The 26845-nt window shown below is 42.6% G+C and overlaps 1 long non-coding RNA gene across 1 annotated transcript in view; it reads right to left on the bottom strand.

The window, feature by feature from the left end:
* Nucleotides 1-3755: 3755 nt before the first annotated feature.
* Nucleotides 3756-26845, bottom strand: part of LOC139593932 (uncharacterized) — a 37730-nt gene continuing 14640 nt past the window's right edge. Inside the window, exons 4-6 of the long non-coding RNA XR_011680440.1 lie at nt 20713-20812; nt 12813-12873; nt 3756-4534 (exon numbers count right to left, since the gene is read on the bottom strand). This is a non-coding gene — a long non-coding RNA (uncharacterized lncRNA). The remainder of the gene's footprint in view (nt 4535-12812; nt 12874-20712; nt 20813-26845) is intronic.

Here is a 26845-nt window from a genome sequence, read left to right as displayed (position 1 = left end):
ACTTTTTCCAGCTGCATTTTCTGCTGCCAATTCCCCTGTAAATCATCAGGGGCATGAAGGAAGCTCCACAGGGACCTGCTGCACAGGTGTGGGGTCACAGGTAGACATGCTTGCATCAAGCATGTTCCTCCCATTCCTTCATTTCCTAGAGCATAAAGAGTCAGAAAAAGGCCCTAAAGAGAGTCATGGTCAACTCCCCTTTCCCTTGTGTACCTCTTTTAGTGGTACAAAGCTATATCCTTCTTGAAATGAGGGCACAGAAGGGCAGGAGCCTCTCAAACCAGTGGAAGGCTTGTGATGGAGGAAATAGATGCAGGGATCAAAGAATCGCAGAATTGTTTAGACTGGGAAAGACCTCCAAGATCATCAAGTTCAGCCTTTGACCTGGCAATTAATCCAGAGCACTGAGGTTGCTGGAACACCCCTAGGGGCTCCACCAGCTCCCTGGGCAGCCCCTTCCAATGCCTAATGACCTTTTCAGTGCAGAAATGCTTCCTGCTGTCCAGCCATGTTGTGGACAGTGAAAGGAGTTCCTGGTCTCCTGGGATGGTTGCTCCCCATCCCAACCTTTTGCTGTGCAGCACTGAGGAGCAGCCAGGCTGACAGCAACCTCTGCTTTTAGACATTCAAAGGGAGCTCTCAGCCTCCTGCTGCTCGACCTGACCTCCCTCAAACACTCCCCTGATGCTGCTCCCTGCCTTCCTACAGCTGAGGTGGGGATCAAGCCACTTTCACCCTTTCACATCTCCATCTCACATCTGTCCTCTCCAATATTACTTGCAGGTGTTTTGAGAAGACCCACGCACACTTCAGGCTGCCTTTTTCCTCCCCCCTTTGCTCTGCTCTGAAACAGGCTGCCCTGTACATTGGACCTGCTCCTCGAGTGCCCCCACTTCAATAAAACCCAGGTGTTCCAGTGGGCTCCTGTCCCACTGCCAGGCATGTGCTCTGCACAACACCCTGACGTGGTGATGGAAGAGTTAATGATCTCCCAGCCTACTGCTGGGGGATTATTTAGCACACCAGGTGCCTGCTGCACTCTCACTGGCGAGGAGAGCCTGGGAACAGAGAGGAATCAGGGCTGCAGCTGTGTGAGAGAGGGGCCTGGGAGCTGCTGAGACGATCGGCATCTCCCCGGGACCTTCTGCTTTTACACAAACACAGGGCCTGAGCTGAGCAAGCCCCGGCCATCCAGCACCCCCTCTGTGGGTGCACAGCTCTGAGGGTCTCACCAGCACCCTCAGAGTCTGCTGGCACTCAGATTTGGGCAGGTGCTCATCACTACCTTTCACCTGTTGCTTGTAAAGCTGTTCTGCTCAAGTACAAACACTTCCCGTGGCTGTGGGGAAATATAAATGTTGCTATGACTTTGAGTTCCTCTTATCTTCACAAGAGTCAGACTTCAAGACACCTAGAAGCTCTTGTTGCTCTTCTTAGGCTCTCGTCTCCACGTGCAGCTTCCTCTTTCTTCTAAAACGGTTTGATTTTGGAGATTTTTTGGTAGATTTTGCAGGGTTTTTTCTCTAAAAAATACATAATTTGATACCATAAGTAACTCTTGAGTTTTCATTTCACACAAGAGTACAAAAGCAGGGGACAAACCCGTCCCACACAGGAATGCAGGGGAGACCCTCAAATGGCACCAGGAAGAGTAACTGGAATTGTAAAACTCATGGGACAAGGTGTCTCTCTTAGGCACCAACCTCAGGCATGAGAAGCTCAAGAGATGAATCTCAGAACTGTCCCAGGCCAGTGGGACTTCCCATTATTTTTTAATCTGAGTCAGTGGAAAGCTAACCTCTTATCCAATCCTGTATGGTTTGATTTGTGCAACTCATAATGTAAACAACAAATAAATCTGTAGGGTTTCAAACAGCTTGCCAAAGAAAGGATATTTTTGACAATGAAAGTATTAAAGGAAAACCAATATGGAAACCTCATTTTACCACTCCCAGGGAAGGAAGGTTTTGATCCATCTCAGCATCTTTCCTGTGCTTAAGTGTATCAGAAAAAATCCATAGTGATAAACTCTCTATCTCTAAGAAAGTTTTGCTCTGAATGAGGTAATTCTGTTTTCTCTGGTACATCACCTCTCATCCCAGGGGGTTAAATATGATACACACAGAGAAGGCAAGGCAGATGTCCCTTGCACCAGTGCTCTCATTATAGAGATCTCCATCTACAGCTCCCCTGCCCTGGAGGAAAGACAAATGAATTCATGTCAAGAAAACTGCAAGACTTAGAATCATGGACTGATTTGGACTGGATGGAACCTTAAAGCTCATCTCATTCCAAGCCCCTGCCATGGGCAGGGACGCCTTCCACTATCCCAGGTTGGTCCAAACCCCATCCAATCTGGCCTTGGACTGGGATGGGATGTCACACTTCATCTCCTCTCTTTTTGTTTCCTTCCCTGACTTGTAAAATAAATAATAATTAATATTAAGAAGAAAATCAAAATTAAAAAAAAAAACCACAAACATTTACTCCACTCCAGAGGATGAAAGAGCAGAAAAGAGAGTGATGGCACAAGTCCCCTGGGATCTGCAGTCCATGCAGAGAACTGTGCATACTCTTCCCAAGTGCAGCTAAATGACATTGTAAACACCTTTCTTTTCCATATTGGACACCCCAGGGCAGAGTCACTGCCTCCCCTCTGCCCCACCTGCTGTGACATCAGCTGGTTTCCCCATCCTGCAGAAGTGAGGTAGGTCCTCCCTAAAATGTGCTGGTCCAGCTACTACTGGCACGGAGTGAAGCATTCATGGTACGCCCTAAAGTAATCCCTAAGTGACTCTTACTACCCTGCATCCCATACCCAACTCTTTTTCCTTCTCTGTTCTCTGCTTCATGAGTTTCTTTTCACTTTCCTCAGTGTTTACTGTACTTTGAATAGTTCTGTGGCTACCATCCGTAGGAGAACCATGGGAACTGGCAGGCAATGAATGACTGGCATGCAAAAGGGGTTTTTTGGGTTTTTTCTTTCCCCTTCTTCTTCTACTTCTCCTCCTTGAAAACAACCCTGGCGAGCCATCAGATGAAAAAAATCCATTCTTCTGCCAGCTCCTGCCCAGTGCCAGTGTCAGGCTATTTAAAGCTCTCTGAGAAGTGGTTTGAGGAAAGGTAGCACCACAGCAGCAAATCTAGCTGCATCTTTCCCCTCTATATTAAAAAAAAAAGAAGAAAAAAAAAACCTAAACCAGAGGCTGCCGAGCTCTCTTTGCTACCAGGCTTGACTTAAGTTAAACATCCAAGCCCCTGACATAAATGTGCTCTGTAGGAATCTGTAATAAGGTACTGCAGTTAAAACTAGCAACTGCATTTTCGATGCGAGAGCATAATCCCCATTGTTACTGGGGAGTCTGGATCTTGCCACAACAGAGGGCTTTTTGTTATGTTACATGCCTACCAACCAAGTCCTTTTCTTTTACAGCTCCCTATGGTCGGGAAGGGGGAAAAGAGTGGATTTAAGTTTCCAGGGAGCTGTCGGCCTTTGTAATAAGGTACATGGCTCAGTGCTAGTTCACAAAGGGGGTTAGCAGCAGAGCTGTGGTGAACCATTCATCCTGCCAGCCAGCTCAGGTGAACGCGGCGCTCGCAGCCAAACAGGAGCATTGCTCAGCCCCATTCACCCGGTGCCTGTGCAATGTACCACAAGCTGGAAGCTGTTCATCGAGCCAGCGGGAAATTCAGGCGTTTAGCAAGTGCTGGAACCGAAGCTGCTGAGACGGATGGCGAAATAAACACAGGCAGGGTATCTTTCTCCTTTCTCATGCCTTTATTAAAAGCGATCAGCTCGGGTCGGGAAAACTGAAGGGTCTGCCCTCACGCCACCGCTCCCAGGAGTGACTCGCAGGAGGAGGAAGAGTGCATTCTTGTCCATTGGTCTGTGGGCAGAGCTGAGCATTTCATCCTCACCACAGCATCGGGAAAGATCCCTTGTTCTACTGTTTTGGTTTGACTCCCAGGATCCTGCCTCTAGCCAAGGTCCTCTTGGCTAGGGCGAGGGGCAAAAAAAGGGTCTCAGCGTCTCTGCAGGCTCTGGGCTTTGTTCCTCACGTCCAGACATCACTTTGATCTCTTAATTCTGTGTTGGCTCATTGTTTTTGGGGTCTTTTGGTAAGTTTGGTGGGGTGGCTTTCCCGTGGCATGCTGGCTCCGAGGTCATTTGCATGCCCTCTGATGTCCTCTCCTTTCACTGTCCCAGAAGGGTCATCCACCTGGCAGCAGGCAGGGTGTCACTGGACTAAAGGAGGAATTCTTAACCATTAGGACAGGTAGTTAACAAAAATGATTGGTAATTACAATAACAAACAGTTAGAACTCCACCCTGGCAGCAACTGGTCCAACCTGTTCACTCTGCAACTTTTTTTAAAAAAATGGCAGCTTTTTCTACTCATAACAGATGGTAATATCCAGAGCTCTGGAGCTGCGTGGAGAGGCCAGGCCAGGAGCAAGACTGAGATTGGAGAGAGAGGCTGGGAGTCACAGGAGGGTGGGATGAGGTGTTGCTCCTCTCCTCCTCCCTGGGAAACTGCAAGAAAAAGAGATGAGTTTGATTTATTTCCCATTGTGAACTTCGGGAAAAAGAGCAAAACTAAGAGCAGAATACACAAACAAAACAAAAGACTTAACCCTAAGGGAAAGGAAAAAAAAAAAAAAAGAAAAAAGCCTATTCCCCGGGTGGAAATGTGATACTCCCCAGCTTGCCCACTATCAGCACTCTGAGACCCGCTCCCAGCTGCTCTGCATTCTTGGGTTTCATCACTCAAATCTGAATTGCAGGAGAGCGTTAACGCTGCCCGTGCTGCTCCTGCTGCTCCCCTGGCTCTGCCCCTGGGAGCGATGCTCAGCCACCCCCAGAGTGATGCAGCCTGGACAGGTCAGAGCCCAGCACGGCAGCAGGAGGCAGAGAGTTACACACACCTGGCAGGGCTACTGACCATGGGGTCCCAGAGCATAAAAAAAAAAAAAAAAATTAAATTTCCATCAGGATGAAATTGTGTCTAAAATTGGCCAAACAAGAAGTTGTAGTGTTTATCCCTTTTGAGCTGTTGGGTGCAGGTGGAGAGCAAACCCATCAGCAGCCTTCTGATCCACCCTAGGAGCCCTGAAACAACAGGGAGGAGAAGTTGTCCCATAAACTGCAGCTGATCACAACCTTTTACCTGAGACCATAGAATGGTTTGGGTTGGAAGTGCACTTAAAGACCAACTCTTTCCTAGCCCCCTCCCCATGGGCAGAGATACCTCCAACTAGACCAGGTTGCTCAAAGCCCTTTCCAACCTGGCCTTGTTTGGTCACGTCCCTCCAGTCATTCTTGACACCTCTGCTTCACTTGACAGCTCATTAAAAATATAAAAATAATTAAAAATATAAAGGTTGATACATATTAGTGATTTACAGAAAACATGGCACCCTGCCCTGTATTGAAATGTATATATTATTTCATGAAATCAAATAACATACTATTTGAGGGAACCAAGGCACCCTTGAGTGAAGACCCTTGCAAAGGAGAAAGAAGAAATCACTGCCTACCCATAGGGGGAGTTTGGTAGGAAATGATATTCCTTGTTTCCACTCAGATGCATTCTTCCCCAGCTCCACACTGCCCAAAGCCCCTGTGGTGCTCAGGACTGTTAGTGCAGTACGAGCCCTCAGTGCCAGAGCAAGTCCTGTTGATAAAAGGACAATAAACTGCTAAAGGTCTGCCTGAACCCTCTCCCCACCTGCTGCTCTTCAGGCTTTCCCTGAGGAGTGGGAAGAGCATCCCTGAGGCTTCAGCATCACCTCTTCAGTGATTTGGCAGGGCCACCTCCATCTTCCCATGCCAGGTGAGAGGGGCAGGGGTCACCCAGGCAGCTCATCCCCACCTGACCTCGCTGCCTCTGCTGACACAGCCAGCCCACCACAGCACTTCATGAACAGGGCATAGCAAGGAAATCAGACAGTGACCCAGAGCTGGCAGGGCATGGGGGGAGCACAGCTCCAACTCCAGCCGTGAGCCTTGGCTGTGGAGTGGGATTTACATAATAATTAACTCCGGTATTCTTGGACAACTCACTTTCTGTGCAACAACTGCAGATGATTCCCCCGTACACCCTTAAAAATCTGTCTAGCGAACAGATCCAAAAATCCAACACCTGTGTGTCAGCACGAACAGCTGTACACTTGCCACTGCTCCTCTCTCTGCAGAGGATGCCACATGCCAGTTGCTTTACTTAGAGCGTGTGGGGAGGCCAATCCATTAGAGAGAGAACACAGCATAATTAAGAAGCAACATGCTTTCTTGTTCCTGCTGCCCTAATTTTTTTTTTAGTGTTTTTTTTTTTTTTAAGTTTTTTTTTCCTCCCCCTACTTACTTTGTTTAAACAACTCCATCCACTTTATTCTGCTGATCTTCAGGCTTGCAGGGGTAGTGAACTTCGGAGGCAGGGTCTGTTTTCCCAAGTTCTCACAGCACTCATCAGCTGGCGTGTCAGTAGAGAAGCTTCCAGTTGAACTACATTTTTGCCTCTTTTTATTTATCCCTTTCCTTTTTTCTTTTTTTTTTTTTCTCCCTTTCCCTGAGAAATATCCTCAATAAGAAAGATCTTCTTGGAATAAATAACGGGAGACACAAAGAGTGCAGAATCTAAACACGCGCATTCCACACGCTGTACGACGGCAACAAATGATTACATCCACCCTGAAACATCCACAGACGGTCATGTTTGTTTTCATTGCATTCCAGATATCAGTTGCAATCACTCTATATATATATTTCTTTCTCTCTCTTGCTTTGTGTGTGAGTGTCTGTGTTCCCTTTACACACGGAACAGAAGAAACATTTTGCTAAACTAAGCTTTATCTTCAAAACCTGTGCTCTGGCGATGCACACTGTGTATAAAAACGTGAGCTAAAAAGGGGGTTTAAATCCATTTGGAGCCATAATGTGAATTTATCTTCACATGAATAATTTGCACCAGTATTCCTAATTTGGCAAGCAAAGAGTGCAGCATAGCTTCACAAGCCATAGTACCTTTGTGCTCTTAATCCTCATGGGGCTACCTATACTTGTCTTTCTGTACATTGGATCAGTGCTAGTGGAGGTCTGAAAAGCATCTCCAGCAATCTTTAATTCATGTGATTAAAAATTCAAAAGAAGCCCTTGTACCAGCTGTTAAACTATGTTAGTAAGCTGTAATTCAGAGTTCAAATCCCAGCAAATTGAAGGTTAGGTTAACAGGATCATTCAGTGGAACTGCATTATATCGTAGCAACTAGAACAGTAGGTGGACTGTTTTATACATGCTCATTTGCAGAAGATAAACTAAGGATGAGCAAGCTCAGAGCACTGCAAACCTTGCCTTGGATTTATTTTCCCCCCTTTCTCTTTCTGTGACATGATTTTTTTTTAGAGCCTGGCAGATGAAACCAACTGTGGGTTTTGTTTAATCTTTGCACAGATAGAAGCAGAATAAAATCAGCATGAAGTGTTTTGTTTAAGATTATCTGGAATCTGAGCAATGCGTTTTTCATCTCTGGGACTAATTAGTTTAAATATTACAAAGGTGAAATGAGTTTGATGGTCTTAAGTCTACTGTTCATTGTCCTTCAGCAAATACAGAGAAAGTATATGAGAAAAGAAATCCACCTTATTTAGCACAGTTTGATATGCTTATTCTTTGCTCAGACTGGTTCCAAGGTAAACTTGCAGAAAGTCTGGAAGAATCAACCTTAAGTGCAAGTAAGGCTGAAAGTCTTATGTATGATTACAATTATTATTTATTATTAACACCACAATAGTCATTAGACTTCAACTGAGACTGAAATGCTGTTGTGGGGAGTGTTGCATTAAAAAGTGACATTATTTGCTCCACAGTACTTACAGGCTCTGCAGCTTTACAGAGCTTGCAGGGAGAAGGTGAGAAACAGGATGTAATTTCATCTTTAGTTTGCAGATGGGGAATTATGGCACAAAGTGTCTTTCCCAAAACCACACAGGAAGTGTGCAGAGCTAGAAGCTGAATCCTGATCTCCTGGAGGCTTTAACCAAAATACCATCCTTCCTGTCTATTGAAAGGATCACACATTATATAATAGGCTGTAAAGCAGACCTTTAAGGAGCCCAGACTTTAGATGTGGCCCTGTGCCTGTGGTACCCAGCAAAACAATTAGCCCAAAATATCCTCATAAAGTCTTGAACTCCATGAACTTAGAGGTGTACTTCAACCCTAACAATTCTATGATTCACTCTTGTATTTCTGGTGACTTTGCTAAGGTGGATTTTGTACAATAGAGAGAAACTGGGAAAGGAGACAAACTGGTGGGAAAAGGTAGGAAGGGTTGATAACTTACTCAGGATAGCAGGAGGGAGAGGGGCAGCAGGCTTTTGTGGTTACAGGGTAATATTGGGGAAAAAAACTTCCCGATAAAAGCAGTCAGGGAAACAGTGTATTTCAAATTAAGAGGAAAAGATGCAAAAGGAGAAAATGCTGAGGACAAGAGTGTCAGGGATTCTGGTAGAGGCAAAGATGAACTGAAGAAACAGGTAAGGAGAAGTTTGGTAGGAAGAAAAGACAGGAGTTTTAGGACTACTCCTGCCAAAGTAGAGGAATTTTTGCATAGGTTACAAAAGAATCCAAATTTAAAAAATATATTTGCAATTTTGCCTGCTTGCTGTTGGTAAGATACCACCTAGTGAAAGCCCCAACAAATTTTGTTTTCTTTCTAGGGAGGCACTGACAGGTTGGAAGAAAGAAGACATCTGCTAATGCATCTTTTGGCTGAGACGCCTACGAACTTTGATCGAGCAGCTCCTTTTAATTTCCCACCTGAGACAGCATTTCTCCTGAAATAACTGAGAGTCCTGGCCATTCTTCCCAATAAAGGTCTTCAAATAAATTTATAAAAACCAAACCAAACCAAACAAACAATTAAAAGCTGCTTGTGACCAGCAGGATTTCCTGCATGTGGATGATGTGTGGTTGGTTGCTGCCATTAAAACCCTCCAGTGACAAATCCCTCCCACTGTGGGTCAGATGTCATGTCTTTACACATGGCACTCCCCAAACAATTGTAATGCTACATCAAATACAGTGTTTAAAAATAACTTTGTCTAACCAAGGACTGAGTAAAACTTGTGAAGGACTTGGCCTCATAATTTGGAGTCATCATCATCAACAGGCTTTCACTTGGATAGCACCTTTCATTCAAAGATCTCAGAACACTTAATTTAATTAAGCCTTTCAACAATGCCATAATGCAGCCAAATGTTATAATAACTGCTTGTAGAGGTTTGAATCTGAGACAAAGAGAGGTTAAACGAGTCTCCCAACGTCCCAGAACGAATTAATAACATCGCCAAGAAGAGGCTGCAAAGCCTCCCTGCGAGCCATGCTGCTTCCCTCCTTTCCCACCCTGACACGGGTGGGTTTCTGTGCCCACTGGGCTGTGCTGAGGGTACCTCTGGAGTTCCCTCTGCTTCCCAGGGAGCCTGGGAGCAATCTGTGTGAGAAACAAGCAGCGATTGTTCAGCAGGCTTAGCTGCACCCTGAAAGGGAAGGTGGTGATGGGAACGTCCTCCCCCCAGGAACAAGATGAGAAAAGGTCTCGCAGTGCTTTCCTGCACGCCACCACTTCCTCTGGGTTACCTTGGGAAGTGGGATTGTTTGCTGTTTTCCCATGGCTGAGAGCTGTGAGATCTTTTATGGTGCATTAATGGTCTCTCATAATCTGATTCCAAAAAGCCACGGCTGGGAGAGTACAGTCACCTTAGCCCCGTGTGGGGAATTGCCTCAGCCCTGAGGGAGGAACATCCTGTCCTCATACCGGCAGAAAACGCTGCACTCTGACTTTTTCTAGGAGGTCCCTTGCATTCAAACGCTGTCTCGTCCCGATTCCCTTAGCCTGGGAGATCTGAGCAGCATACAGGCTGCAGTGGTATGGCTCCAGGCCATACAGCACACACTAAGCATTACCATATGTCACAGAGGCAGCTAGACAAAATCTTCCCTGCAATGCGAAGAGCAGTGCTGGATCCATGTGCAGCTCCACCAGTTAAGACCAAACAGCAAAGGTTTTGTAAAACAAAATCGGTTTGGTTTACTGCTGAGCGTCAGCAGCTGCTTTCAAATTTACAAATGCATTTACTTTCTGCAGAACATAAATGAAAAGCAATTGATTTTCGAGCCACCTGCCAAGACCTGAGACAGGGATTTGTTTTTTCCCAGGCATTGCTGCAGGGTTTCAATCACCATGACCCACAGGTGGAGTGACCACAGGAACACTGGGACCTGCAGCTCCCACCCTGCTGCCAAAGGAGAGTTGGATCTCATGGATGTCAATCGCCCCAGTCTCTGCAGGATTTGCCATTTATCACACCCAGGATTTCCCTGGCATGGAGGAGCTCCAAGATTAAATATTTGGCCCTTTTTGTTCTGGGGACTGGCACAAGGGAAGGGTACTGAAGGGGATGCATCATGCACAGGGAAAGTGGGGTCTCATCAGAAAGGCCACATCCCATATCCTCCCAACTCTACAATCTCACAAACACAAATATTTAATGTCATTCCCAGTCCCATATTTATAAAGGGTCATCTATTATCTGCTTCCAGTGGCTCCAAATTAAGTCATCTCCCGGGCAGGATTGATGCCACTCACTAGTGACTTGGTACCTTCAATTTGAGGGTAAGATAGTTATTTGGGCTAATTTCCTAGTGGTAAAGGCCTGTGTAATTGAACAGTGTTGAAAATAAGTGAGGATGGGCAGAACTACAAACAAGGTCTGTGTTGCTGATGGTACCCATTTCACCAGGCCATTTAACCAAAGCCCATGCTCCAGGAATAATATGATGCTTCAAAACATCGACGTTGGCTTTTAAAAACAAGCCCCTGGTCCTTATTATTGAGAAGTTCAAAATGTGTTTACTGCAGAAAAATCAAAAGACAAAGAACAATTCCAATTGTATTTTTGAAATCTAATTATTTGAAGCATGATCTTGGAACATTGGGAGCTGAATGCAACAGTGTAAATTACACACAAATTCCTACAAAAAGGAAATTATGTGGGTTTAAATGACAGTATAATGGCTGAAGCTTATTTATATTAATTAAGCACATCAAAATAATATGTGACTGTTAATACATAAAACAACATTAAAATATAATGGCTGTTTTCTCTTAAAGGTTAAATGGTCTTGATTCTTTGCATGTGCAAATGAGTGTCATTGTCATTAATTGCTGTCATCTTGCTTGCTCACATTTCTTGGAAATGCAAGGCTGGGCACTTTTAGCATGCAAATTTAGCTTTAAACTCTTGGCCACCAGAGACCTGGGTCTCAGCAGGACCCACACAGGTAAAGCAGAGCCTGCAGATGAGCCCTCAGCACTGTGCACTGCCTAGCTCAGCTCACAGGCTCCACAGAAGGCTCTGAGCTCTGCAGATATTTCCATCCTGCCACAGTTCCCAGTCCTTACAGTGCACAACAAAACTCTCATCTTAAATTTATCTTAATGAGCTGAAATCCGCGGCCCTAACTGGCGTGCGCGCGGCATGGTTTTAGTTACGAGATAAACAATTCACTCCAGCATCAAGGAAACATCGCTTAGCATTTTACGAGGCTCCCAAAAATGTTTGATAAACCCACCCTTCTGTTTGTTGCAACAGCTAGGGTAAAATAAACTCCCAGCACATCCATCCTGTGGCGGCCAGGCTGAGCTCTTTGTCTCAGCCCTGCTCCCACCCAACGCCCACCAGCTTCGCACCCAGCTCGGCCAAAACACCGCCCTGCAGGGCTCCTACAGGTGTTACATTTTTTGCTCCCCCCAGTGACCAGTTCCACTGTGATTGGACTAAAATAAAAATCTCCAAAAGCAATGTGCTGGCATGGCTGAGAACGTACATATAAGGCCGCTGAGGTCCGCACAGCGAGGATTGCACAATAACCCATTAAAATAAACATTTGCAACCACAGATAGCTGGACCGAAATCTCTGCTCTGATACAAATAACATCTGGACAACTTTTGTATGCATCTTCCAGCATAAAACACCCTTGAGAAAAAATAGAAGGCAAGCTAAAAGACAAAGGACCACTAAAGATTTTATTATGCTATGGGTGTGGTGCCATAAATTTGAGGGGATTCAGGCAAGAGTTGCCAAGCTTGAATTTAAACAGCATGTTGTTTTTAAAAGTTGTAACATTAGTGACGAACAAGTCAGTATTCTTACATAATTAATCCAGTGTGAAATAGAGTGACTGGAAGACATCCAGTGGTTTAAAAATAACTCAATCATCTTTAAGATCCACAATACTATAGGATTTAACATTAAGGCACAGGAAGTGAAGGCATCTTGGTACGGAGCATGCTGTTTTAATTCCACCAAAGCTTTATGAATTCAGCTTAACCCAGCTCACTGTACAACAGCCCTGGGCCATGCAAAGCCAGGGAGGTTCCTCTCAAGTGGATCCCAGGTTTAAGCACCAGGATTCTTCCCTCCACCAGAAAGAATTTTCTCTGGCTGGAGATGCCGTTAAAGAGACAAAAATAGGAATGCTCTTTTGTTTTGCAAAATGGTAATCCTTGACTGGGAAGACTGAGAGAAAAGACAAAGCTATGTGGGGAAGGTAATGAGAGTCTTCAGAAGATGTATAATCATGGGTTGGAGATGAATGGACTTCAGCATCCAGGGTTATTCCTTAGTGGTGTTTCCAGCTGGCAGCCAGCACAAGGGAGTCCAAACTGGAGACACAGCCTGAGTGGGTCTCAGTGTAATGATAAAGAAAAACAGCCAAACAAAACCCTCCTTCAACCTGGAGGCACCACTTACATTTGTAAACCGAGGGCCTGGTTCTTTAAGTTATTCCCATGAGAATCTCCAGCAAAGACACCTGTAAAAGTAAGATATGTCATAGTCAGTGTTCCTGCAGGCTGGATAAATTCTAGGGAAAGTTCCCTGGCCATGAGCTGGATTATTTTTAAGGTCTCTTCCAACTCTAAGTGTTCTGTACCCTTATGTGTCCAAAATTGGCCCTTCTTAGAGAGGCACTTGACACACTGCTCTCTCTGAAATCACAGAAGGCACCAAACACTTGTCCCAAGTGAATTTCCATATCTGAAGCATCACAGGCCTGCCCAAAACCCCAAGTCTGCACAAGGATATCATGTTCCTTGCAGCACAGAAGTTGGTGGGCGTCCAGAAGAACCTAAACCCTTTATTTGAAATCAGTCTCCAGAAAGCTGCTGGTCTGGATGAAGTAAGATCCAGCCAATTTTGAAGCATGTTTGATAGTGCTGAGCCAGATTTTGGCCAACTCTCCCATATCTGAGTCTAGTTACAAGCAGAGAACCTGTGTCACCTGGGGCCACCAGCCTGGAACCACCACCATGGGTCTAGCTGGACACCTCAAGGACATTTCATTATCCACTGCATCATCCCACTGTAAAAACCTACCAGAACCAGGATTGTTCCAAAGAATTTGTGAACTCCCAATAAAGGGAAATAAACCCTAAATTGGTGATGGAAGGTGACTCTTCCTTAGCAAAGCATTCCCACTTTCCCTGGCTTGACATAGAGGATGAGAGCAAATACATCAAAACTGTAATCTTGAATGATCAAAATAAATCACATACAATTGATTTTGACTAATGTAAAACTAACTGAATACATTTCTGGAAACAGTAGTTATGAATTAATAATAGTGATTAAGATGAATTAAATACACAGACTAAATTCTGCCCTACAACATGCTGACTTCCATGGAAACTGTGCGTGCACTTAGGGGCTGAGTCTAGCAAGTTAATTTTGAATTATTTTTATCTGTTGATTCAAAGTAGTTTGTTAAAAAGAGTTTATGTGACTAAATAACACGCTGTACCTATCAATGTTTATTGAGCTTTGACTATCATTTTCTCAAATTAACAGTGTATTTGCTTAACTATGCAAAAAGTGGCTTTGTGAAACTCATTATTGCAGGACTACAGCAAGTCTTGACTAAACAAGTGTGACTCAGAACAGTGTCTTCCTTTCAGTGGATAGGGTCACTTTCCAAGAATCATTAATCCCATCTCCTGTTTTGCACCTTGTTCCCATTTAGGTACCATGAAAAATTGAATCGACAAATTCTCCCTCTACTCTGATAGTATTAAGTCCCAAATCACACCCAGAAATGTGATGAAAACTAAAATTTGTTCATATTTTTTGATATTTTGTTATATATATATATATATATATCTTTCTATAAGCCTTCCCTTCTCAAAAATTGATATACTTACATGTAAACAATATATTTTTATATGTATTTTATTTCTCTGTGTATATAGATGTGCATTTTCTCATATGTATTTGTCCGTCTCTATAACAGATTAATTCATTATGACAAACTTGTTCTTGGACTAGAAACTGTGTGAAATTTAGAGAAATGGAGTAAATTGAAATTCACCATGGGGCATTTCCTATGGGGATTTACAGAGGTACATATGGGGAAGAGAAAAGACTGTCTCAAGTTCAAGCCAACCAGGTGGAAAAATGGTGTTTAAGACTGGGCATGAGAACAGAAAGAAGGAAAAAAATCTATGGATGTGGAAGAAAGTACAAAATGAGCAGTGTTGCCATATGGGTTTCTGGAAGGTAGCATGTGTCAGGTTAACCTGGTATCAGTTCAGATTAATTCTGATGAGAGCATCTGCAAAGAGGGACTTGTAGGTGAGCAGAGGAGAGCCTGTAGGTGTTGTCAGAGGAGATTAAAGGAGCTGGGCAAGCTCAGCCTGATAAATCAAAGGTTGAGATGCAATTTCTGTTGATGGATAAACCAGTGGGGTTAAAAGAAGTGGGGAGAAGATTTGTAATTAACCCAAATATGAATGGATATAATCTGGAAATTAATGTGTTTTGGGAGAAGCCTGATAAAGGGACCTGCAGTGTGAACTGTCCCACAGTTGACCCACAAGAGCATGGGGATAAGGGATGGAAGAGAACAGCAGCCTCAGAGGCTGCAGGAGATGGGGCTTGACCAATCCACAAATGAGATTATGAGCTGTGAGAGTGACCGAGTACCCCTGCTGATCCCATCTTGTTAACTTTTATTTTTTTTGTATGGCTCCACAAATTTTTAACATTTGCCAAAAAAAAAAAAAAAAAAAAAAAAGCCAAAGTGACAAAGTTTACCAAGAGTGATAAAACCAAAATTTTTCCCATCAAAATATCCCCCCAAAACATGGAAGGCTTTGGGGTGATCTAATTGTGTCCTTCCAGTACCTGATGGTGACCTGCAAGAAAGATGGGGGGAAACAATTTACGAGGGCCTGGAGTGACAGGACAAGGGGAATGGCTTCAAACTGACAGAGACTAGGTTTAGACTGGATATTAGGAAGGAATTCTTGCATGTGAGGGTGGGGAGGCCCTGGCACAGGGTGCCCAGAGAAACTGTGGCTATGCCATCCCTGGAAGTGTCCAAGACCAGGCTGGGCAGGGCTTGGAGCAGCCTGGGGTAGTGGAAGATGTCTATGTCCCATGGCAGGGTTTGTAATGAAATAATCTTTAATGCCCCTTTGAACTCAAACCATTCTACTATTCTATAGTGGAAAGGAAAGGAAAGGAAAGGAAAGGAAAGGAAAGGAAAGGAAAGGAAAGGAAAGGAAAGGAAAGGAAAGGAAAGGAAAGGAAAGGAAAGGAAAGGAAAGGAAAGGAAAGGAAAGGAAAGGAAAGGAAAGGAAAGGAAAGGAAAGGAAAGGAAAGGAAAGGAAAGGAAAGGAAAGGAAAGGGATGAGACGAGATGAGACGAAAAGAGAAGAGAAGAGAAGAGAAGAGAAGAGAAGAGAAGAGAAAAGAAAAGAAACAAAAGAAAAATAATAAAGTAAATTAAAATATTTTCTTTTCAGTAGAAAATTCTCTCTTACATTTGTTTCTAGAGGCTCAAGGCAGAAACCAGGATGCCTGGAAGGGATTTATGCCTCACTGGCACTGGCTGGCCTTCTCCAGAGAGCTCAGGACATCACAGGGTCAGGGTTGGCCTCTGTGTTTCTGGTGTTGAACAGCTCTTGGTCTCACCTCTTGCTGAATCCTGAAGACAAACTATGTGGTTGATATCTCTCTGCTGGATGCTAGCAGGAAAAATGTTTCCTCATCCATAGGGATGTCCCAGTCCTCCTTTTTGCCACAGACTGGACCAGAGCAAGGCCTGGCTCACGGCAAGGACGTTTGGAATGATTTCTTGGAGGCTCTGATGGCTCTTCTCCCTAGGAGCTGAGGGAACGGGTTGGGCAAATGTTGCTCCATGCTCATAGCTGCTCTTACCTTAGGCCAGCTGGGTGCACCAGATGCTCTAATTAGTTGACCATATCAGGACTTTTCTGTCAAAATTACTTTTCTAATAGAAAATGTCCTCTCCATGAAAAGGAAAACAGTATTTGGCTTGAAGAGTTTTCTCTCTATGTCACTAAAATTCAGCTTTCTTTTTAACTGCTTGAATTTTTCAAATCAATTTCAGTTTTATCAGCAACTTAAATTGTGAATTTCTAAAAATATGATATTTTTGGAAATCCTTTCTTATGAAAAATGTTGTGGTTTTCAATTTTCATCCAAGAGTTGGATTAATTTCTTTTCTAAAACCAGAAAATATGTAATGGGCAGGGATTTCCACTTTCTAGCCAGCCATGGCTTTTAGTGGTATTATTATAATTAGTTATTTTCATTCCTTTTATGTAGAACCATTCATAAATACCCTAAATCGTAGCAAGGAGTACACACAAGTAATTTTTTAAAGCACAGGGCAATGAAAAGCAGAATCATATTTTTTAACAGAAAAAAAAAATCAGTAAATTAAAACTTTGGTTTGAGATCAGAACTTGTACACCAGTGAATTTACTGGACAGGATAGAAGGTATTAAAAGCAAAGCTTTATAGTGAAATAATGAGCCTGGAAATAACTAAATGCATTTAAATGTTCCCAGTGGTCCCAACTTTGTGAGTTGCTAACATGTAGCATAAAGAGAATTAAACTTGGCCCTTGGTCCTCATGTCAGGGAAGGTTCTCCCATACAATTCCTAGATGGATACAAGCTGCATCTGACACAGGAGCTTGCTGCTGATTGAGGCCAATGACAAATCAGACAAATTAGAGGCCAGTGACAAATTAGAGAGAAACATCCATCATAAAATCTGGAGTTTTCAGGACTCTGATTCTGATTGCTCCTTGGAAACAACTAAGAAAAGAGTTTGCAACAGTGGCCTGGTATCTGCAAGTAGACACCACAAAGGGACAGCTTGGAATTCAAATTTTTAACACTGACCTGGGATTTAGGTGCCAGGGTTCAACATTCCTATGTGGACAAGTAAAAGAAATCCAGGAGGGAGTCCCCAAGTGCAAAAGGCATATTCAGAATGAGGGACAGGTTTGTCGTGGGTGTCTCAGATGTTAATCCAAGTACCCACCATGGGAGCCAGGGACAAGCCAGGTGTTGATGCTACATCTGGATTCCCCTGAGCAGAACATCTGTCCTACAGTGGTTTAGCACACAGTATATGCAGTTAAACATGATGGTCCTGGAGCAGGCTGATAGCTGGCATTAACATCTGTGTATTTATAATTAAAGTTTCTGTAACTCTGTGGGTCCACAGGTTAGATTGACTTTGGCAAAATTAAACTGAGAGCATGTGGTTGAAAGGTTTGCTGCTGGAATATTTCCTTTCCTCATCAAAGCAGCATTAATCTATGGTATCTCTGAATAAAGGTGGTTAATAGCACTTTGAGAAAGGGCACTCCAATGATGACACTGGTTTTGGTATAAATTATTCCCTGAACCTGATATAAGCCAGGAGCTGGTGCTACCATGGTTTGTGCCCAGCAGAGAGGAGTCTTAGAAGCTGGTAGGAGACAAAACATCTTTAGAGGATGAACTAAATTTCATAAAATCACAGAAGAAGCCTTGAAAGGCTTGGGGTGGAAGAGGTGTCCAAGAGCATCTCATTCCATCCCCTTGCCAAGGGCAGGGACACCTTCCACTACCCCAGGCTGCTCCAAGCCCCATCCAACCTGGCCTTGGACACTGCCTGGGATCCAGGGACAGCCACAGCTTCTCTGGGTAAGCTGGGCCAGGGCCTCACAAACCTTTGAGAAAAAAAACCATCCTCCAAGCACCAAACCTACATCTCCCCTCTTTTAGTTTAAAACTCTTCCCCCTTGTCCCCCCCCCCCCGTCACTGTATGCCCATGTAAAAATTTCTGGAGTAATGAGTGAAGGGGAAAAGGAAAAATGAAAATAGTCCCCAGGATAGAGAGGTGAAAAAAAATTCCTAGGTACTGTATTGCCTTCACCATTTGCAGTGGGAAGCCACATGAGTCACCCTGTAGCATCCCCATATGCATGTTAAATGTTCTACCCCTAACCTTTGCTGAAATCAGAATGAAGAGAAAAGCTTCAGTCCAACCATTAATAGGAAAAGTGATTATTTGCCTTTAGAGAAGATACCCACTGAAAAATGATGACATTATGTGCTCTTTACAGGGATGCTGCAGCTTTTATAGATGTCTTGGTACAATTCATTTCTGGGAACTGCATGTGAGAGGGTTTTACCACTGTCATTACACAGAAGTGCTATGGCTGGGCTGGGAAACCTGCAGCATCTTTGGGGTTGAATCCCCTAAATGCAGCTGAAGAACAGCTGAAGTTAAGCTAAAGGCTTGGTGGTGAGAAAAAATTTTAAGAGTGTTTCCACCTGGCTGAAAGTGAAAATCTGAGAGCAGTGGCCACTGAAGGTACACAAAGGGAAATGAACTTGGCTTGGGAATTGGGGTTTGCAGATCAAACCAGCCACTGAGCCTGCTTCAAAAATTTCAATAGTGACACACCTACTGCTTGTGCCTGTTCAATCCACTGCTTTGCTTCTTTGAAATAATACAAGCACCCTGTGTTTGTGAATTATCTAAATGCAAGCTTAAAACTGCATATTTTGCTTATCCTTAAAACTGCCCAGGAGAGCCATGTAGCTCTTTCTGAAGTGACAACATTTGTTGAAAACATTACTTCATTAGTTACTCATAGTTAATAACCAGAATAGGGCATTTTTCCCTGCTTCAACACTGACATTTTTTACACTCTCAGTTTTCACTAATACCAAAGTCTAGACTTGCTCAGCACAGCTGAGATGAAATATTTCATGTGATATCAGCTTTTTGGCAGCCATTGGATTTGTGTACCCATCAAAACTTCATCTTCTGAGAAGAGAAAGAATTAAGAAAAAGTCATTTACCCAGTTAATTCTGTAACTATCGATTTCAGTGTAAACCCCTTCCTCTTTATAAGATTAATTTAGTTCTTCCCATGCCCCACAGAAAAATCTTGTGCCCAGAGAAAAGCTGCTGTGAAAGGGATACAAATGAATCTACTTAGATAATTGTAATTCCTGTCAGACACTGGCACCATGTAGTTCATGTTTTATCATAAGAGATCAATTTCTAAGGTTTAGCCATCAGTCTAAAGAGTACAAGACAAAATTTCACCCCCGGGACTGTAAAGAAGGCAGGGTTGACTCCAACCAACAAGGTTGTACCTGGGACATGCAAGATCTTTGAATAAAAGAGATTTTTTGCACCATGAGAGTAAAAACATCTCCATAGTCTCGTGGTGTTAGTTTTGAGCATGTGTTTTTCTATAAAGTGAGGATCTCTTGCCCCTGTGATCCATCAGTGATGGGTAACCAAGGCAGCAGCCATGAAACCCTGAGCTCTGCGTTACAAAAGCCTGCCCTACATTTAAGAAGTAACATCAAACAAAAACCTCACCAGTTTCATGCATTATTGTAGTGGAATCACAGCACAAGGATTTCCCCCCTCCTCTTTTTTCTAATCAAAGACTGATTAATTAATTCTCATTATCTCCATCTCTGTCACAAAGATAGCATGGTGACACTGTCACAAAGCTGTTGCAGTTTGCCTCAGGCATGGCTGTAATTTGGTGGTGGTTGAAGTGATCACTCAATATTTTTGTGGGTCTCATCATCCCCATGTCCACAAAAAACACTCCCAGAGAAGAGCTGTGTGCACCAGGAAATAGGTGGTGAAACCAGTATGAGCCTCACTCTGCCCAACCTCCAAATGAAAAGAGCAACTCACAGCCTCAGATATTCCCACAATTGCACCAAAGGTAGTGTCAGACCAAGTCAGGAAAGGAACCAGCTCAAAAAGGAAAAAAAATCCCTTTTGCACAGCAAAATGTATTCAGGGAAAACTTCTCAGCAGCTGCTGCTGCTACTGGGACAGAGGGAAGAGTGAATAAACCCTCTCTCGCAGCAGACTGCAGAGCAGCTCCCGCTGAAAGGGACCACATCAGGAAGCAGTGCTCACCACAGCCCCGTCAGGGTGAGCTGGGACAACACCACGGCTGTGGGAGGACCTGGAGGACAGCTCGTTACTGTCAGTAGGGGCTGAAAGCATCCATGGACAATTGAAACCACATGGCACCAATCCCCCTCCAAGCCGAAGGTTAGCGCCGATCCAGCTTTCAACTCAGCCAGCTACATAAACCAGACGAGGTGCAGCGAACAATGGCTCACGCGGGTGTCCCAGTTTCCACCAACAGTGTCAGCCCCACTGCTGGTGACTCAGTTTGTTTCCATCATATGCTCTTTAGTGGCCTCTGGCAGCTTTATTTTTCACGCTCCTTTACCAAGTGAACGTTATCCAGCGGCAGCGCGATGAGAGCGCGCACGGAGCTCTGTGTGCAGACCATACCTCACAATTCCAGGTGTGAGGGTTGCTCCTCCTCTTCCCAACCCTTCTGGCTCGGTCTTGGCGCTAAGCTCAGAGCATGACATCGTCCCATTCCGCTGTTCTGTAAAGCAAAATGAACCAACAATACCTGTGTAGAACACTAACAAAGAAATGGGCTAAAAATGGATATTTATCCTATGTATACATGTACCTGCCTTTTATACAGAGCTGTGCTACATCATCTTTAGTGTAGAAGTAGCAAAGTACTCAGAGCAAATAAAATAAATGCATATCTGACCTCAGTGAAAAAAAAAAATTCTGCTTTCTCAGTGTAACATACCGTAACTTGAAGTTTGCTCTCCCAGCATTATTTGTTTAATAGAAATATTTTCTGTACCACCTTGTTCTGGCAGAAAGTCAGAATTTGCATTTATATGAGGTAGTTTATCAAATATAACATACAGAAGTCTGTTAAGTACACATTGCATTTTGTTTGTGAGAAAATCTGTTTGTATTTAATGTAGTTTTTAAATTAACCTTAATGAAAGCTTCTGAAAATTGTTGTTCTAAGCATTTGAAATATGCAACAAGAACTAGTGGAAGACATAAACATGTTTTCCATTATATGTTATCAGATAGTCCAAAATTACTACAAAAAGAATGTGGGACTATGTTAAATTAGAAAGATAAGCAAGCATTTAGTTAAAAGGCAAAGGTCTTTAGAAGAGCAAAGCATCTGACAGTTAACCCCAACATCTTGTGATCTCCTACCAAGAGCAGGACAGCACTCTCAGAATACAGTAGGGTGTTTTAACCACATCCATGGCTAAGAGAGAACAAAAAAGAAGTTGTGTTTCACAGAAATCCCATGGTGGGTGTTTGTTCAGTCAATATTTACAGAGTGGTAGCATGGCCATGGCCATTTTTAAAGATCTTACTCAACCACTATCAAATATGGTCTGCCCACAGTATTTATTGTCTTTTGAAAAGAACCAAACATATGAACTTCACAAACGGCCTTAAAAAAGAAATAAAAATGTGTAATCCCTTCAATTATGAAAATAGCATTTTTTATTGTCTTCTGCTGTCTGCTGATTTAATTTTGTCCTTTGACGGGCTGCTTTCTGTTAATAGTCACAAGGGTGGCTTCATGAAGAGCATAATGTAAGGAGCAAAAATCCCATTGGTATTATGGCTTTCTTCCCATCTTTTCCTCATATATCCAATTAAACATATTATAAAGAATAAAAGGGCATTGTGGAAAAATTGCCAAACAAGGACAGGCATCAACAAGACTTTCAACATATCATGTGAGGAGTGAGGCAAGCAGTACCTAAGCAGCTCGTGGATGAGTTGTTGTTACAATAATCATTCAAAAAGCAGCAATAAAACCATCACTGGTAATGATCAAGTAAGGGAAGGAAAATCTGACTAGCAACGTTGTCTTACTATTCTGGTAACCCTTTGCATAGAGAAAACTCAGTCAAATCAGGTTTTAATCAGGGTGATATTTTTCTGGAAACTCTTCCTTCCCAACACATTCTGGCACTTAACCAGTGCTTGAATACCATTCCCACAGCAAGTCTTGAGTCAAGCTTCGTTTTCATAATCAACTGCTCTGGAAAACAGGGAAATCAAAGGGCTTTTCTGAGAGCACCATTGACTTCTCTGAGAGATAAAAAAGGGAGTAATACCCAGTCACCAACCAAAGTCTTCAAGATGAAAAGTTCTAAGCTCCAGGTGCTTGGAATTATGCACGAATCTGTCCAACATAAAGGCCACCTCCACTGAGCATCAGAGGCTGCTCTTTGACTTCATTTCACTCATATTTTGTCACTAACACATTGGAAAATTGGATCATTTTCCATTTTACTTTTGAGCATAATATAGGCAGGTCAATCCAGCTGTCATCTAGGTCATGGAATACTGGAAATCCTGTTTTGGATCATGTCCTCAGTGTCTCGTTTAAAGGGAATGATTTCCTATAACTGAGTTACAGAATGTTGTGCTTGTAGGGTGGTCACAGAACTCCAGCTCTGCTTTGCATTAAAAGTGGAATTTTTAATAGCCAGGGAGGAAAGAGGAGAAAGAATTGAGAAGCTGCAGTATGAACATTTTGCATTAGAGACCAGTCCTAAATGCCATGCAGGCCCATTGCCTGTCATGTCCAGGGTTCTGGGGCTCTTTTCAGTGATATCAGACAAAGGGTGGGTTGGAAACAGAAATTTTGGGAGAGCCAGCCTCCCAAAGCCCTCCACCCTTTGGCTTTCCTGAGTTTTCTTGGAGGTTGTTAACCAGACATTTACAGCCGTGAGAAGCGATAGAAGCTCTTGGATATTGCAAACTCCTCATTAAGAGGAGAGAGACCCTAAAACCTCCTACATTTCGTTCTTTTGGCTTCCTAACCGAGTCTGGAAGGTTTAAAGGGCTTGACTCAGTTTCCCATGTTTGCAGGCTCCACACTGGAGATGGGATGGGGGATGAACAGAGCTGTTGTAGGAATGCTGAGAAGCCAGACTGGGCAAGGGCAGGACCTCGGAACAATAGCAAAGAGCTTGGGAACATCTTCCACAAATAAGAAAGTTCTTGGCATACGCCACAGCCATGCTTAGGAAAGTTTCCTGAGCCTTTCCTAAATGGCTAAAGGAGATTCTTTTCAGGCTTTTTTTTTTTTTTTTTAATTATTATTATTATTTTGAGAGCTGGAATGAACAGAATTTGCATACTCTTTCGGACGCTGTGGGGAGAGAGATGGAACCAAGATTTTGTGGATAGGCCAAAAGATAATTAAAGCAATTATATACTGCAAAGGAATATGTTATTCTATTCCTAAAGGAAGACTTTTGGCCAGATAGAACTGATGACAAATATTTATTTTCTTCTTTTGGCATTAATAGTCTTAGTAGGCAGTATTAGGAACGCTTATCAGTATTCATATATGGTATTTAGGGTGGCATTTTTTATTATGTTTAGTGCAGAATTTTTTCACACGTTAATAGAACACCCATTTGTTTTAAGAAGATATTAAAGCATGGCTAATGACAGAAAATAGGATGAGCAGAGGTTTGGGGCAACTTTGGGAAGATCTGGGGCTGAATCCCTAAAGCCAAACCATGTAAGTTCAACACAATGGGGAGAATTACCTGGGGAAAAAAAACCACTGGAGCTGCAGGGTGATGGCCCATGGCACAGAGAGGATACAGAGACCTTTGAGCAGGAAGCTATTTGGCAGCCTGTGTGCCTGAGCTGGCAGAGAGCAGCCAGGAGCTGATTTAGTCAGTGGGTAGGAGAGTGAGGAGTTGAGAAAGCGAAGGCGGTCCCAGTGAACTATCAAGAAATACCGATCCCGAGTTATTATGTAACATTAGGGTCAGAACTGCAGATAAGAGGCTGATGCATCACAGCCTTAGCAAACAGCCAGTGTTAATATGTTTGCATAGATAAGGCAGATTTGGCGTGGTGCACGGGCATAAAAATGAGGAGCCAACACGAGCTGAAACGGAGCTCAGAGCACCACTGCCAAGAGATGTAATTCTTGTCTTCATCTCCTTTGAATATCAAGGTTTATTTAGTTTACAAACATATGGGTTTTCAAAGCTATTACAACTGTGACATCGATTTAGAAGCTACAGACATGCAAGAGGTTAAGATTAGAGCTGGCCAGGAATTTTCTTACAAAACAGAATTTTGCTTTTTAGCCAGGATTAGTTAAGACAACTGAGCCTTACAACATCATCCTGCCAGGTGAAAAAATGACTCACTTGACAAGCACAGTGCTGCTGGGATGAGTCCTTTTAAACTGTGTATTTACATAAACATTTATGGGCTGTTATGTTTATTAAGAAAAGATGTGATAGGCAGAATTGCACCTTTCAGTTGCTCAGGCGAGGGGAGGATAGCTTGGGAGCCACTACCTTCCTTGGATTTATTAAAATGGTGAGGAAACTCTTGGTTCTCTGTACAGCAGGGTGGGTTATGCCTTCATGCCATGCCTTATATCCACTATAACCTAAGGTGTTTCAAAAGAGCATCAAAACAGAAAAAATATAAATATTTTTATAACAGAACTTAATCAAAACTGACATCTAGAAACCAAAATACAAAATAAAATAAACAAAGAAAAACTTGCTTCATAAAAAATTCTTTACTGGAACAAATGCCCAAATATTAAAATAAGAGAATCACAGAATCATTTAGTTTGGAAAAGACCTCCAAGACCAATGAGCCAAACCTTAATACTACTACTACTAATAATAATGATAATGAACAACACATCTGTCCTTTTAGCACACTAAAACTCCTGCTACAAAACGAGAAAAGCAGCAGAGCCAAATCATCACTGCACTCTCAATCAAAGAATTTTGAACTTCAGCTCAATTCACTCAGATGCTGGGGATTATTTGGGCAGAACCTGAGATTACAAACCAAAGAGCACTGAGCAGCACATGTATATGCTCCAGTTATGAAAGCTGCTTAATGATTAAAGTCAGCTATGCTAAAAAAAAAAAAATAAAAAACTGCAAAATTGATGTTGAGATCTGAAAGTATGTCTGTGGATTGACAGGGCAGAGGTTAAATCCAGATGAGGGTCACTCAAGCCTGGGGTTAGTCTAAATGAGTTCAGCATTAATGTTGGAAAATCCTGGTGCCGAGCTCACCACCTGTCTGCTGCGGAAATCTGAGGTTCAGCTCAAACTTGAGGGTTTCTTGCATTTTCAACACTTATGTGCTGCTAACCAGGGAGGAGGAAGAGGGTAAATCTGGCTGTTCTTTCAATTGCTGCTGCCATCCTAAAATTACTTTTGTCTGCTGCCTTTTAAAAAGGCACCATTTCTCATTCTAGTGCAACGGGAATCTTGTACTGTGCAAATACGACAGAGAGCAGGGCTTTAAACAGTGAATCCTGTCAGGAAAACACAGCACAACCTTCCCACTTTTGTTGCTTTTCTTTTCTTACACATATTTCCTTTATATTCTTATTTCCACTTTTTTTGCAAAATAGGTCTGTAAAAGCCAAAGGAGAACTGCCAATTTTCAATCCCAGCAGTGATGACAGAGCAAACATTTAGGTCCTGATCTCAACAAGAAAAATACCTTACAGGCTCAGAACTGAGCTTTGTGTTACATCAAAGGGTTAAAATAACCAACACTTAAAGGAAAGAGGAATAGATCACTTACAACACATATCCCATTATTTGTTGAAAACTTGTAGGGTGGATGTAAGCTCGTTATCATTCACCAGAAGATAAAATTTGCTGCAGAAGGTACACACTTTGCAAGTGCAGAACAGCTAATCTCAGACCACTAATAGATTTAACCTTGTATATTCACAGATATTTAAAAGTGTTATGGTTTGAAGGTCAACTCCACTGTCTTTGAGTACAAGGAAAGAAAAGAAAGGAATAAAAATTAGAAAGAATTAATTCTTCAAAAAGTTTTTACAAATCAAAACCCTGCAGTTTCACACTGAGAACAAAAGAAGCATATTAAACACCAAAGTTTATCAAGACAAATTAGGTCCCAGTTTCAAATTTTCTTTAATCTTTTGCATCTGAACGTTTTTTTGCCTCATGCTGTTTTCCCTAGTTAAATGTTAAAATGAATTCTAGCCAATACCATTGACTTCCTCCCTTAAAAATATTGAGACACATAATAAAAAATTAATTACTTCCCCTAATTTCCGTGTGATTCTTTAAAAAGATGTAAAATTCATTTAAAGTAAGTGGTGACTTTGTCTTTGAAGATCACGACAATTAACATGGATCAAAGCTTAGGTTCTGTAACGATGATAGCTTATTAGCATAATGAAATTAACTTAGAGACAAGAATCTTTAATAGGTACAACAAAAACGCTTTAATAATACTTGAAGAAAATTATGTATTTGCTAGAAGTACAACAGTTTCAGACTTTCTATCCAATTAATAACTTGTTAATTAACTCCTTTTCCAAACAATGTGCACTTTAAGTTAACATCTGCCCATTGGATAACACTTTCCAATGTTTTTTTTTTTAATATACTGCAGAACTGCAATGCTGTTTTACTGGGAATTCCTTGTAGGACTATTCTGATACAGGGAAACAGGACCCAAATATAGCAATATGCTTTCTACAGCCAACCAATTAAAAAAAAAGAGAAGGCTTATTTCAAGGATG

This window comes from Agelaius tricolor, unplaced genomic scaffold (genome assembly GCF_023055355.1).
Source record: "Agelaius tricolor isolate 1412-34295 unplaced genomic scaffold, bAgeTri1.0.p SCAF_10, whole genome shotgun sequence".
Lineage (NCBI taxonomy): Eukaryota > Metazoa > Chordata > Aves > Passeriformes > Icteridae > Agelaius > Agelaius tricolor.
The sequence above is the reverse complement of the archived record's forward strand: the minus strand, read 5'-3'. Positions and strand labels throughout refer to the sequence as shown.